The 13,290-nt window shown below is 35.4% G+C and overlaps 1 long non-coding RNA gene and 1 pseudogene across 1 annotated transcript in view; one reads left to right on the plus strand and one right to left on the minus strand.

Moving 5' to 3' along the window:
* Positions 1-562: 562 nt before the first annotated feature.
* Positions 563-13,290, plus strand: part of LOC134478326 (uncharacterized) — a 33,109-nt gene continuing 20,381 nt past the window's right edge. The window contains exons 1-3 of the long non-coding RNA XR_010050908.1: positions 563-842; positions 2,079-2,157; positions 11,517-11,638. This is a non-coding gene — a long non-coding RNA (uncharacterized LOC134478326). The remainder of the gene's footprint in view (positions 843-2,078; positions 2,158-11,516; positions 11,639-13,290) is intronic.
* Positions 6,155-6,675, minus strand: LOC100719735 (PRELI domain-containing protein 2-like; annotated as a pseudogene).

Raw genomic sequence — 13,290 nt, forward strand, 5'->3', positions numbered from 1 at the left:
GAAGCTTCCCCATCGAAGGCATCTTAAAGTCTTAGCTTGGTTGCTGTTGAAGGAGCGAAGGGTAGAAGAAGATGGTCAGTGAAGAAGCTGGTCCAAAAATTCAGGTAAACAACATACTGACTTTCCTGTGGTAGTTTGAAAAATAAAAAATAAAAAGCCCAAGTACCCTTTCTCTGATCCTCTCATTGAACTCAAATCTAACACTGAAAGTTAGCGCAGAAACTGTACTTTGAGGGAAATGGTCTAACCTTTGTTCTTTCAGGACTAAAAGGTGACATGAAATACTGGTGAGCATATCTCGCTCCTTTGTGCTGCTCTGTGGCATTTCAAGATCTGAGGAGACTGAGCTAGGATTGAGGTCTACATACTGGAACCCCAGGAACTCTGGTCAACCATTCCCAGGACAGCCTGTGTCCTCAGAAGTGAATTTTGAAGCTGAAGTGCTCAGTAGGATTCAGGCCTTTTTTGGTTTTCTTTTCTGTGTCTTTCTATAAAGCAACACATTCAAGAATGCCAAGTAACTGTTATCGCATCAGTGGAGAAGGAGAAAGAAACAATTTGGGTGAAGGAATGCACCAAGTGTGAAGTTTGATAGAAGCAAGGAAAAGTTAAAAAGAATGAGGCTTCCTGGTGATGTAGGGGAAAGAAACTCCCTACCTACCAGGTGTCCGGTATGCTCTCTAAAATTGAAGAATGAATTTTAGGAACAATGGTGGTGAGGAGCAGTATACATTTATTGAGAGAAAGAAAGTTTTTTTTCTGAGAGAGAGACAGAAGGAGTTCCGAGTGGGTTGCCAAGGAACCTGCCTTTTCCAGGGATTTTTATAGAGCAAAACTACAAGGTGAGATGGGTCCAAGATGGGGAAAGATGGGAATGCACAAGATGGGCATGAGGTGGGACAGAACTATGGTCAACCAGTAAGATTACAAATGTAATTGCTCAGGTAAAATTGATTAAATTGGGATCAAATGGGGTGTCATGTAGCAAGTGGGCATGAATACAGAACAGGGTCTTTGCTGGTTAATGGCTCCTGCTGGCTTCCACAAAGTGATGGATACCTATTTAGAATATCAGTTCCTGATGTTTATACTTAGGGTGTGGTTGGATTTGTTTTGCCTTTTGTTTTGAGATCTGGCCTGCAACAGACCTCTGTCTTCTCCAAGATTTCAAGGTGTCTGGTCCCAGCCCTATCTGCCTATCTATAATATTTCTATCTAACTCAGCTTCCTATTTCACTGGGAGGGAACATAGATCACAACTCCAGCAATCGTGGAAACATTACCATCGCTATCTTGGAAAATAGGGGCTTGTGTGGAGTCCCGTTGACTGTAGTTAACATATCTTTTCTCTCTGCAATGATGAATTTGAATTTTGATTTTCAGACTTTTTCTTATGGAACTAAAAATTCTTACACTTTTAAACCTGTTTATCAATGTAATTTTTGTATATACTTATGTCATTCATGTTTTCATTGGGTAGTGAGTACATCTAAATTCCTCTCTTCTATATTGCGAGGTATTGATGATGGTTCTCTAGACATCAGTTATATTGAGCTTTATCATTTGCTACCTGTTATAAAAATTTGATTATCAAAGGCCTATAAAGGTCTTTTAAATTTTTTTCATTTTATTTGATGGATAAAGGATGTCTCTGTGTGTGTTTCTTTAGCATAAAATTGTCTGAATTCTGATAATGCTATGTTCTTTGAGCACCAAATTATTTTCACAGCTCAAAATCTCAGTGCCTGATGGCTACGTGGGAAATTGAAGATCCTGTTAGCTTGGATTAGTACTTTTCTCTGTGCTGGCTGCCATTTGCCATATTTTCATTACTCCACTGATTTATAGAAACTCTGTATGCCACAGGACCTTCCAATGACCTCGACATGGTAGACACTGTACCATAACATCTCCATGAAATTGAAAGAAAAGTAATGACTGTGTGTGTTTGATCTCTTGTACTGGCTGTTCAATGCCATCTAACTTGCCCTATAGTGCAAATTCATCTCAAGGTCACAGTGTCTCTGGAACACAGAAGACAGCCTGATTATTTCTTTATTTCTTTTTTTAATTGGAAGGCTGTGATGGATATCCTCACCAGGACTGTTGGAGAGGTCTAAGAGATTCCTGGAGAAACAACTGGTGCTGAAAATTCAGGTGGGGAAGACTTGTTGATGGATTGGGAACTTGCAATGGTGCTGATTGTGGGATTCAACAGGTAGGGCTGAATGGACCTTCCAGCTCACTGTCTCAGTTTTTCTGCTGTAGTCTAGGAATATATTCAATTATTTTATTTGACATGGAGTCTGGTGGAAAATATCTATTTTTGAGCATGTGCTGTATGATTCAAACCATGGTAATTTAGAACAAGGGTAGAAAAATAAAATTTAGGACTTTCTATGTTCCCTCAAGAAAGTTCTAATCATGTCAGGAAAAGATATATTCTGGTGAAGTACATGTGAACACTAAAACATAATGTATCACTATTTGCCTGCACCAGTGGTAAATATGACATATACAGCAAGAAAATTAAAGTTGTCTTAAATTGAAAGTTTAATGGAAAGAGATTGTTCTAATTGCAGCCTTGATATCAAATACAGCAGAAAATGAGATATATACTACTAAGATATTTTCCTGGAACTAACTTATGATAGTTTATCAACATATAATGTTTTAGAAATTAAAATTCTGAGATGTAATGATAGAGGGTGCTTTTTATGATTAGCACTAATATTAAATAGAATAACATTCAGGTAAGTTATTTTGTCTACACAGTTTTAGATCTCACGAGTATTTGAATGATACGCAATCTAAGAATCATGTTTTAATTATTGGCTGAATTCATATAAAAAGCTGGATTTCCAACTTGTCTTGAAACACCTGATGATTTAGCTACATCAGGTCAGCATTCGTAAAGTGATGTCCGGAGCAGAGAGGCAGATGGCCTCTCCAGGGCTCCCCAGCCCGCGCCCCTTACTGCCTCTGTATTTTCTCTCCCTGCATGTGGCAGTAGTGCACGCTCATTACCCAGCTTGTGCTGACATTTGAATCTGAGATTCCCTGAGGAGGTCCAACCTCTTCAAATGCAGTCATGCTTTTCTCAATGTTCTTTCTCCTTGAACACATCTAGATGGAAGCTCACTTCTCTGGGCAACCCACTCTAGTGCTGGACATCCCTTAGTTTGCTACTGAAAAGCTCTTTTGCTACATTGAGCCTTAATTGTTTTTCTAACACTGTAATTTTCTTTTAGTTTCATCTTTTAAAGCAAAAATGTCTTTTCTTCCTTTTTCATGTAATACACCTTTAAATACCTGTAACTATTAAATGGTGCCCCAAAATTCCATTTCAAGAAAGCTCTGTTCTGTTCTGACTCTGAATCATCTTTGTGTTCTGTTTGCTCTTTTAGTTCTGTTATTAAAACTCCTTCAATTGATTGTAAATTCATATGCAGTTCTAAGAAATAATAGTGGCTCCCTGATTTCCTTCTAAGGATAGCATGTAAAATTATAATACAATATAAAAAAAATAATGACATTGACACTGTCAAGACACAAAGCATTTCTACCAACACAAAAATCTTTCATAATCTCACCCACTCCTACCCGTTCTATGTCAATCTCTACTGTATTTTCTGTTTCTGTAATTTTGTGATTTCCAAATATTGGTTTCCGCTCAGCATCATTCTCTGGAGATTTGTCGAGGCTGTTCTGTGTGTCGTGGTTCCTTCTTTATTCCTGCTGAATAGTATTTCACGGTACGCATGCACCATCATTGGGGACCCCCTCCGTGAGTACCGGATCTCCTAACCGGAGTTATGGCACATGATGAGAAGAAAGAGCAAGAGATGAAGTCGAGGTGCAGGCAGGGATCTGGTTTTCTTGGGGCACCTTGGTATTTATCATTGAGGAAAATGGCGAGGGGATTGCGGCCAGCTGTGCTACACAAGATGTGTGGCTGGCAAGCCTTATACTGGAGGGGATATTCTTGTTGAAGGGACAAGAACTGTTAGTATTATGAACAGAACTGCTACATAGGTTTGTCAGTAAAAATCACTCAAATTTTCAGGAATAAATCCCTAGAAACGCAGCTGATATGAAATTGCTAAGCTCTACCAGAGTAGCTATAGTGTTTAGATTTCTCTTAGCAGTGTGTGAGCCAGCTGTTCATATCCTTACTAGCATGTGGTGCTGCCAATATATTTTTTAAAATTTCAATCACTTTGATATGAGTGTAGTGGTATCTTACTGTGATTTTGATTTCTATTTATCTAATGCTAATGGTTTTGAACATCTTTTTATGTTTTTATTGACCTCTGTATATTTTCTTTGGTAAAATGTCTCTTGATATCCTTTGCGTGTACCCTAATTGGATGGTTTGCTTTCTTGTGGTTGTGAGGACATTTATATTTTTTTAAAAAATACATGTGATTAGCAAACATTCCGCCCTGTTCTATAGGCCATCTACTCATCTTTTTATTAGGGACTTCTGAAAAGCAAAAATTTGAAAATTTGGTATAGTTTACTGATTTTCATTTTAAGGATTGTGCTTCTAGTGTAAAATTTAAAATCATTTGTCCAACCATGGATCTGCAAGATGTTCCCTTATGATTTTTTTGAGATGTTAGTGCTTTATATTTTATATTTAGGCTCATGTTCTATTTTGAGTTAATTTTTATATAAGGTGTGAGACTTAGAACGAGGTTCATCTTTTTTCTCTATGGATATCCAATTACCCCAGTGCCGTGTGTTAAAAAAGACTATATTGAATTTTTTTGACAAATTGGCCAAAAAATCAGTTGGTGTATATATGTTAGTCTATTTTTAGTTTCTGTACTGTTTTGCTGATGTGGACTTTGTACATTCACCAAAAACATACACACTTGATTACTGTAGTATGGTAAGTCTTAAAATTATGTAGACGCATCTCTTGTACTTTATTATGTTTAGAAAATAATTTTAGCTAATCTAGTTCTTTTGACTTTCTATATAAAAATAGAATAATCTTATCAACATCCAAAAAAATATTGAAACTTTTTACAGTTACTGAGTTAAGCTTGTAAATCATTTTGAGATAATTGTGTATTGTGGTGAGTCTTTCAATACCTGACCCTGGTATTTCTTTGTATCTACTTAAATCCTCTTTGGTTTGTATCATCAGTATTGTGTAGTTATAGACATTCTGTAATACTCACATACTTGTATGTAAATATATATTTGTAATTATATTTTATGTTGTTTAGTTATAGTATATTCTGCACGTCATGTATATGTAAGTATTTATATCTGCACATAGAAATATGTCTAAATACATGTAAATATGTATTTATATATTTGTAAATATATTGTTAAACTTTTGTCCACCTGTTCACTGTTAATACATAAAAACAATTAAATTTCATTTACTTTGTATTGTGCAAACTCATTATGTTCACTAATTAGTGTTAAAATTTTTGTGTGGCTTTCTCTGGTGTCTTCTCTATACTAGTAGTTCTTCAGCTATCTATCAATAGGGACACCTCATTTGTATGACTTTTATTTCTTTTTCTAGTTTATTGACGTGGAAAAGATAGTACTCTTTTGAGTGAGAGCTGTGAAAAAAACTTCCTTATCTTATTCATAATTTTATGGCGAAAGTATTAAGTCTTTCACAATTAAATATAAGGGTAACTGTAAAGTTTTGATTGATATTTATCAGTTGAAATTTCTTTGTATTCCTGTTTTTCTGAGTTAAAAAATTTTGGTATAAATGACCAGTGAATTTTATCAAACACTTTTCTACACTAGTTGATAGGATGGTGTGGTTTTTTTTCTTCTGCTTTGTCACATTGGGGATTATATTGATTGATTTTTTTCATCTTACATGAGTTTTTCCTTTATTTGTAAAATTGTAGCAACTGCATCATAAAACTCCAGTTAGAAGTTCTCATTTCCGTAAGTCTCACTATCTGAAGAAGCTCCAAGGGGAACATGTCATTGTAAGTCCTGATAGCATACTGTCCTCTTTTTAAACTGCTGACACTATATTCTCAAGCCTGTATTCCAGGAATGGTGCTGATGTTGTAGCCAAGAAGTGATTCTTGAGGAGGAAAAAAAAGAAGAGGAAAAAATAATGAAATCAGACAGGGATGCAGCTGCCTGGTGATTCTTTATTCGGCTAAAGGGGCCCACACTGTTCCTTCAGCAGCATCTCCATTATTCTGATTCTTTCTGGGCTCCCTGTCTTAACAAAGTGCTGGTAAAAGTTTCTAAAACACAGTTGTGAAATCCAGCCCCTGTGGTTGAAATCCTGCCTCTTTGAATGAACTCTGTCCAATTTGGATTTTCCATACTTTCCATGAAGACAAGACTCTTCCTTCATGGATGCATACTGTGTCCATGTAAGGCAGCTACTCTGCATAGCCAGGTTTCTTTCTGAAGACTGAGCCATGATTCTTCTTCTAACTGGATACTCGGTACCTTTAAAACACTCATCTTTCTTTTAAATTTCTGGAATCACATTCTGACAGATTACAATCCTCTTTCTATAGGTGATTCATGGTGTTTCTTTCCTTCCTCCATAGTTTTTACAGAGATAGCATTTCTATCCATGGGGGTGAGATACTTTTGCAGGAAGCTGGGGACCACCTGTTGGAAGGGGTACTTGCACAGCTGGTGCAAGTGCACTGTGACACCCATCCCCATGCCCGCTGCACCTGTGCGAGCTCTGGGCTTCAGCTCTGCTCTGTTGATTGATTTTTGAAGATTAAACTACCTTTCAAGCCTTAAATATATCCCACTTGGACTTCATACATAATTCCTCTTATATGTTACTGACTTCTGTTTGCTAAATTGCTGTTGAGCATTTTTATGCTTATATTTTGAGATGGCTGCTTTTTGCCTTGTTTTTGTCAGGCTTTGGTATTATGGTAATATTACCTTCATAAAATGCATTGGAAAGTATTTTCTGGCCTTCTCTATCTTGGAAGTGATACTATAAAATTGTTGTTAATTTTTCTTTGAACATTTTCCAAAATCCCTGTGAACTCATAGGGACCTGGAAATTTCTGTTTTGAGAATTTTTAATCGCAAATTCAATTTCCTTCATATAAGAATATGTAAGTTGTGTAAGTGAATTAAAATAGGTTGTATTTTTCAATAAATTAGTCCATTTCATCTAAATAGCAGGTGGATGGAGTTGTTCATAGGAGCTGTTCATCTTTATTATTTTTTGGTGTCTCTGCAACCATAGGGACATCCCTTGTTTCATTCCTGATGTCATGGGAATGTAGGGAAAGGCTACTGCCACATGAACCTGTTACTACTGGGTGAGGGTGGGAATGCTGATTCTCTAGATGCTTTTCATTGGTTTTGCAGTGTAGGTGGCATCAACACCACTGGGCAGTGATGAGCATCTTAAATGTCCAATAGGTCTCTGCTGACACCACCCCTGCAAGGATAGGAAGAGGCCTCATTTCTTCTAGTTGAAGGTAGAGGTTCTGGCACCTCGTATGGTCTTCATCTATGATGTGAGGATGTTACCTGATTACAGCCATAGTGGGATGAAATTCTCTACTCTCTACCTGGCTTCTCTGGCAAAAGCTGATAGGATCTTGGGGAGATATCACTGTAGCTTCATAAAAGAGGAAGTCTAAACTCAACTCGTGGCCTTTGCTGCACGGGGTGGTGGTGGGGAAGGTGAAGCCACCTTTTTTCTATGGTGTTTATTTGGACTAGAGGAATTATTGTCTAAAGGTTCTCTGTGTTACTATACCAGCTATCTATTGCTTGGCTAGAGACAGAAAGTATTAGTTTGGGTTTTTCTTATCTCCATCCATGAGCATTTCTAGGTAGCTAATTTCTCTGATTCCAAATTTGGGATAAATGAAACAAAAAGAAAACCCCAAGGAAGTCTTTACTACATTATTCTTTGTATCTTGATGTGGTGCCTCATAGACCTTCTTTTCAACTTACAGTCTTTAAAAACTATATTTATATATATATATTATATATATAATATATATTGTATATAACATATATTAATGACTATATATAGACACTTGGGAGGGAGAAGTTTCTCCCTTCCAAGTGTTTAGTTGTGCTTAGTGTGTGTGGGTGTGTGTCTACCTCATATACTTGGCAGAAGTCTGTGCTCTACTTTTGATAGCAAAAACATGCTGCATTACCTAATCCCTCGCCGATGCTTAGAGAAGACTCAGAAATCCACAACAGATGGACCACATGGATGCTGACGTTTTCATCCAGCCTGACAATACCATTTTCAGAACAATGTCCAAGTCATGCTAAGGAAGACATGGCTTGGCATTTAGCTCATGCTTGCTGAGTATCAGCTATGGAGCAGGCACTATTTTAAGAACTGATGAAACAACAGAGTGCGTACCACAGATGATGTCCATCCATTCTCCTCAAATTCTTTGAAATTAGTGTCAGATTCATGTGAGAAGGTGAAACAATTTCCTATACCTTTCCCCATTCACAAACTAGAGCTGGTAGGTATATTCTCGTCTTTGTCCATAGAGTTCAGACATCTGCTCTTGAAGTTTAAGCTTTCTGAGGTCTGCAAAGAGCAGGATCATCAGATTTATGATCTCATCAAACAATTTGGAGTAAAAACAAATAAGTACTCACCAATATTCAGCTTACCATCTCTGCGAGCCCAGGTTCTTCTCTGGGGCACATTCCACCAAGCATATGTGAAATGTCAGAAAGCTGCCAACTCACACAAACCACATTTTTACTTTGGAAGATTCTGTAACTTATTCCAAAAATGATGCATTATAAATCACATCTCCTATCTGTTCTTTTCTTTTCAATTCTCATTACTTCATTGAACAAATCCCAATTCTCTGCTTAGTTATTTTTGTTAGGACTACATCCACATAAGTACCACTTTCACGCCTACCCTCAGGTGTTTAGCAATGAACATAACATCTACTGGTAGTAGATTAATTGGGAGATATAACTTGGAAGGTGCACAGGAGATTTTTGCAATTCCAGGAATTTTTACCAGTCTAATATCCTGACTTTATACATTCTTTTGATACCAAAATCTTATTCTAACTGTACACAGCCATTCAAGAAAATAAAGAGTAGATAATATCACAAGTTCAAAGTAAGGAGATGTATTTTTTTAAACTGGTTGACATGCAGCAGTGTGACTGAACCCTTGAAGGAGACCATCTGGTAATGAAACACACTCCAGATGAATAAATAAATCATACTTGTACCCTCATAAAGATTCACTTCCTAACACAGTAACTCAAATGGTTATTACAACTAATTATATTGAAATATGAATTTAAAACTCCTTAGTTATACTTGTCACATTTTAAGTGCTCAAATGTTACATTATATTGCAAACTGAAGGACAGGATCCTTCATTATCACAGAAAATTTTCTTAGGTAGTAGTTTGGAGAATCTTGTTACTTTCAATTCTTTTGTTGCCTTCTAGTGTTTTGACTCTGCTTTTCTTGGATGTGGTATTTCCTATTGTGTAGTTTTCCTATTTGATCCTGAAGACCTCACCTATTTCTTTATCCCCACCTCTGTTCTTCCAGCAACTTTAATTTTGAAGCATGATTGTCAATTATTGCTAAAGAAATGACTTTTGATTTCTCCTTTAGTTTGGATTTCTCAATACACAGCACAAGATTAGGCCTTAGCTCCTGGTTCTTCTGCTCCCAACTCCTTTGAGTCTGGTTACCCTAAAATTTTAGTCTGTAGCCTTTTTTTTTCTCATCATATATACTTGGTTCTTAACTCACAGATTCTCATAGCATTGTGTTTACCCCTCAGGATCTGAAATTGTAGGCAGCAATGTTTTATTAGTGTGCTATAGCTGGACTTAGTTTCTAGATTTATTATTGTGAAAACGTTTTCAAAATGTGATTAATGCAAAATAAACAATACTTTTTAATTTTTTATTTTAATGTAATGCAATAGATATTAATAAAGATATATAAGAACACAGAATACATTGATAATTATTTCCTAATTACAGTATTTTGTTATGAAATTCTGTTTTAGTTTTTCATAGAGGAATATTTTTAATACTGCAAGAAAAATATAAATATGAGTTACACTGATAGGTATTTTGAAGAAAGGTAGAACATAAATTTTATATCATGACATTTGTAGAACTTTTTATATCATATTGAGAGCAATGAGCATAGTTTAAAAACCACAAAATACTACATATCAGTCATTATTACTCTCATCAATAAAATATTTCTTAATTGAAAATGCAATAAATTCACTTTCATGTAATTTGAAATTAGAAAAATTCAATTTTATAATTGATTCCATTTAAAGAAAGAATATAAAGATGAACCTGTGATTAATTATGTACAAAAATGTTAGTTTTTTTCCTTGACATTAACTTGTCATTTCAAAGTGTGCAGAGAAGATTGCTAAGGGAGAATCCTGCAATAAAGCGAATATAGAAGCAAAGGAGAACCAATTAAAGCAAGTAAGTTATTAGGAAATGTAATCAATCCTCAATTATCTAAGGATTTACTAGTTCGTGTATGTATTTCTTCATCTGTTAGGCAATCGTAAGAAAGGTGAATAAAATGAAAGTTTAATCATTGATTTAAAAGAATCATTGATTAAAGCCAGTCAAAACCTAATTGTGTTACTAAGTATGTTTATTGCCTTTTACAAAGTGGACACTTAATAAAACATATGGAATTGTAGATAAAGAAAAACTAAACAATCAAAGGTTAAACTCAGTTGGTGAACTTAAAATTACTCTTCTGCTGAAAGCATGGTAGTAAGAATTCCACAGAAAATAAAAAATACTTTTTAGATTCAAAGCAAAGAAATATATAAGAAATGTTCCTATACTTGGTGAAAAGCAGAAATACCTATAACAATTTCATATAGTTTTGTAGGTAGGCTTCGTAGTGTATATACATGGCTGGATAGTTGAATACCAGAAATATACTTGAAAGACATAAGATATTAGACAGTGTTGTTTTTAAATTAATAATTAATATATTATGAGCATATTTAACAAAATTTATTTTCATATAAATTAAACCACATAAGATTTTTCTTGACGCACAATTGAAATTCTACTGTTAGCATATCATGCAGGTACTTTTGTAAATAACAGACTAAATTTTGCATTCACAATTTTTACCTGTTATTCTGAAAATTGTGCATTGAAACTGTTACATTCAGTTATGTTATTCAAATAGCCTTTGTTAAATTCAAAAGTTAAAATCAAAAGCATTATTAAACATTTACTTTCAATTTATAGTAACCTAAAAATGAGTTTAAATGTTCTATCTGCATTATAAATACGAGAGAATTTGACTAAGTAAGTTGCTTGAATATCCCGTTTTTGCCTTTCGGAAGGCCTTGAAAACCACCATAAATGTTTCTGTTTTTCACATTTGAATTTTAAAAACACAGGAGCATGCTAACATTTGGTATTTGTTTCCTTTGCCCTTTTTGTTTGTGAAGGTAGTATATTCACCTTAGTGGTTTTTTTCTTATCAAAGTTTTCGTTAAGACTCCCTTTCAGGTGGAGCCCAGGACATAGTGGATATTCCGTGTCATAAGGGTTCAGGAAGCAACAATCCACAGCTGGGGAGACGGGAATTCTGTCCATACAGTGAGCACTTAACTGCCGAGGTGAGCACTGAAGACAAAGAGTTGGGTTGTCTCTAAGAGATCCTTCACTTTGTAGCTGGCTTGTCCTTCCTTTCTGTCTCTAAATGCCCATGGGATTTGCATGTTTACTTTTATGTTAAACTCTGTCTTTATGAAGCTGGATTTAGAAATTTCTATTCCCTGGCAAGAGAATATACCCTTTTAAAAACATAGCTTTTCCTACTTTCCTCTGACTATTTTCTGGATGCATTTATTTCACCTTAAAGCTCTTTAGTCATATTAGGTATCGTTGTTCTTAATTTATTCATACTGAATCAATATTACTATAACTTCAACTCTGTTTTCTTTGTATTTAATATTTGTCTTTTATATGTCCATGCCATGCCTTGTAACAATGTCTAAATTCTGCAATATTCTCTTAAATCATTTTACCTTCTAAATACTATGAAACAACAAACAAATCAATATTTTCTGATTCTGAAGCATGTTAAGTATCTGTATTGTTCAGGACTCTCCAGAGATACAGAACCAATAAGTAAATGCATAATCAGTAAGAAAATAAATAGGGCATTTATTAGATTGGCTTATACTATCAGAGGCTGCATAATCCCATGGTGGCCATCTTCAAACTGCAGAGAAACTAGTAACTCCTCAGTTCAAGAAGCTGGAAGCCTCAGAATTAGAGGGACCAATAATGCAGTCCCTGTCTGAGACTGAGGTCTTGAAGCAGCCCTGCAAATTTGTTGGTGCAAGTCTGCTTTTGAAGACTGAAGAAGCGAGAGTCTGATGTCCACGAGTGTTGGCAGAAGCAAAAATTTCATCTACTTAAGGGCTGGTTATGTGCAAGCATGGGAGGCTCTCCTTTCGCTGTTCCAGCTGACCTCCTGGCCTATTTTATGATGCTACTCACACTGAAGGTGAATCTTCCCCATTTATTTCGCTGACCCACATGCCAGCTATCTTAGGAAAAACACTCACACATGTAGCCAGAAATGTCATTTACCAATTTTCTAGACATATCTTAATCCACTCAAACAAACAAACCAACAAACCAGGATTAACTAGCACAGAACCATACATGTTAATTTCAATTTCTAATTAGAAAATTTTGTAAGAGTTGCTGGCATTGTACTATATGAGCAAAGAGTCAGTATCCAATTGCCATCAATATAATAATCTATAATACATGCCCATTAAACATTATGTATTTAGATAATTAAGTATAGGATCAACTTCCTTGTCTACTTCTTCTTTTTCTTTAATGTAACTAGAAGGAGTTGTTCTCTGATTACCAACTTACTTTCCAGATAAAAGGTATACTGGGTTAAGTATATGGTATTTTGCCTTATGCAATATGGAATAACATCATTATTCTGAAGATTGATTGCAAGTGGGATATTCATTGGCTACTAAAAACTACAACAATGAAAAAACAAAGCCAAAGTAGCATGTATAAGGATAAACTCAATTATTTTTATTCATCAAATATTTACATTAAGCAATGGATTATTTGAAAGCTCAGCATTCCACACAAATGGGACATGAACAATAACTGTACCCTTTCCCAAAAGAGTGCACCTGAGCTGTGTGGATTTATCTGTCACTTTAGAACTAGGTCAGCAATTCCACACCAGGATTAGTGGGACTCAGGAGAATGGTAAAACTTTTCCAAA

Source organism: Cavia porcellus, unplaced genomic scaffold (genome assembly GCF_034190915.1).
Source record: "Cavia porcellus strain 051 isolate PalLab524CR breed Dunkin Hartley unplaced genomic scaffold, mCavPor4.1 scaffold_12, whole genome shotgun sequence".
NCBI lineage: Eukaryota > Metazoa > Chordata > Mammalia > Rodentia > Caviidae > Cavia > Cavia porcellus.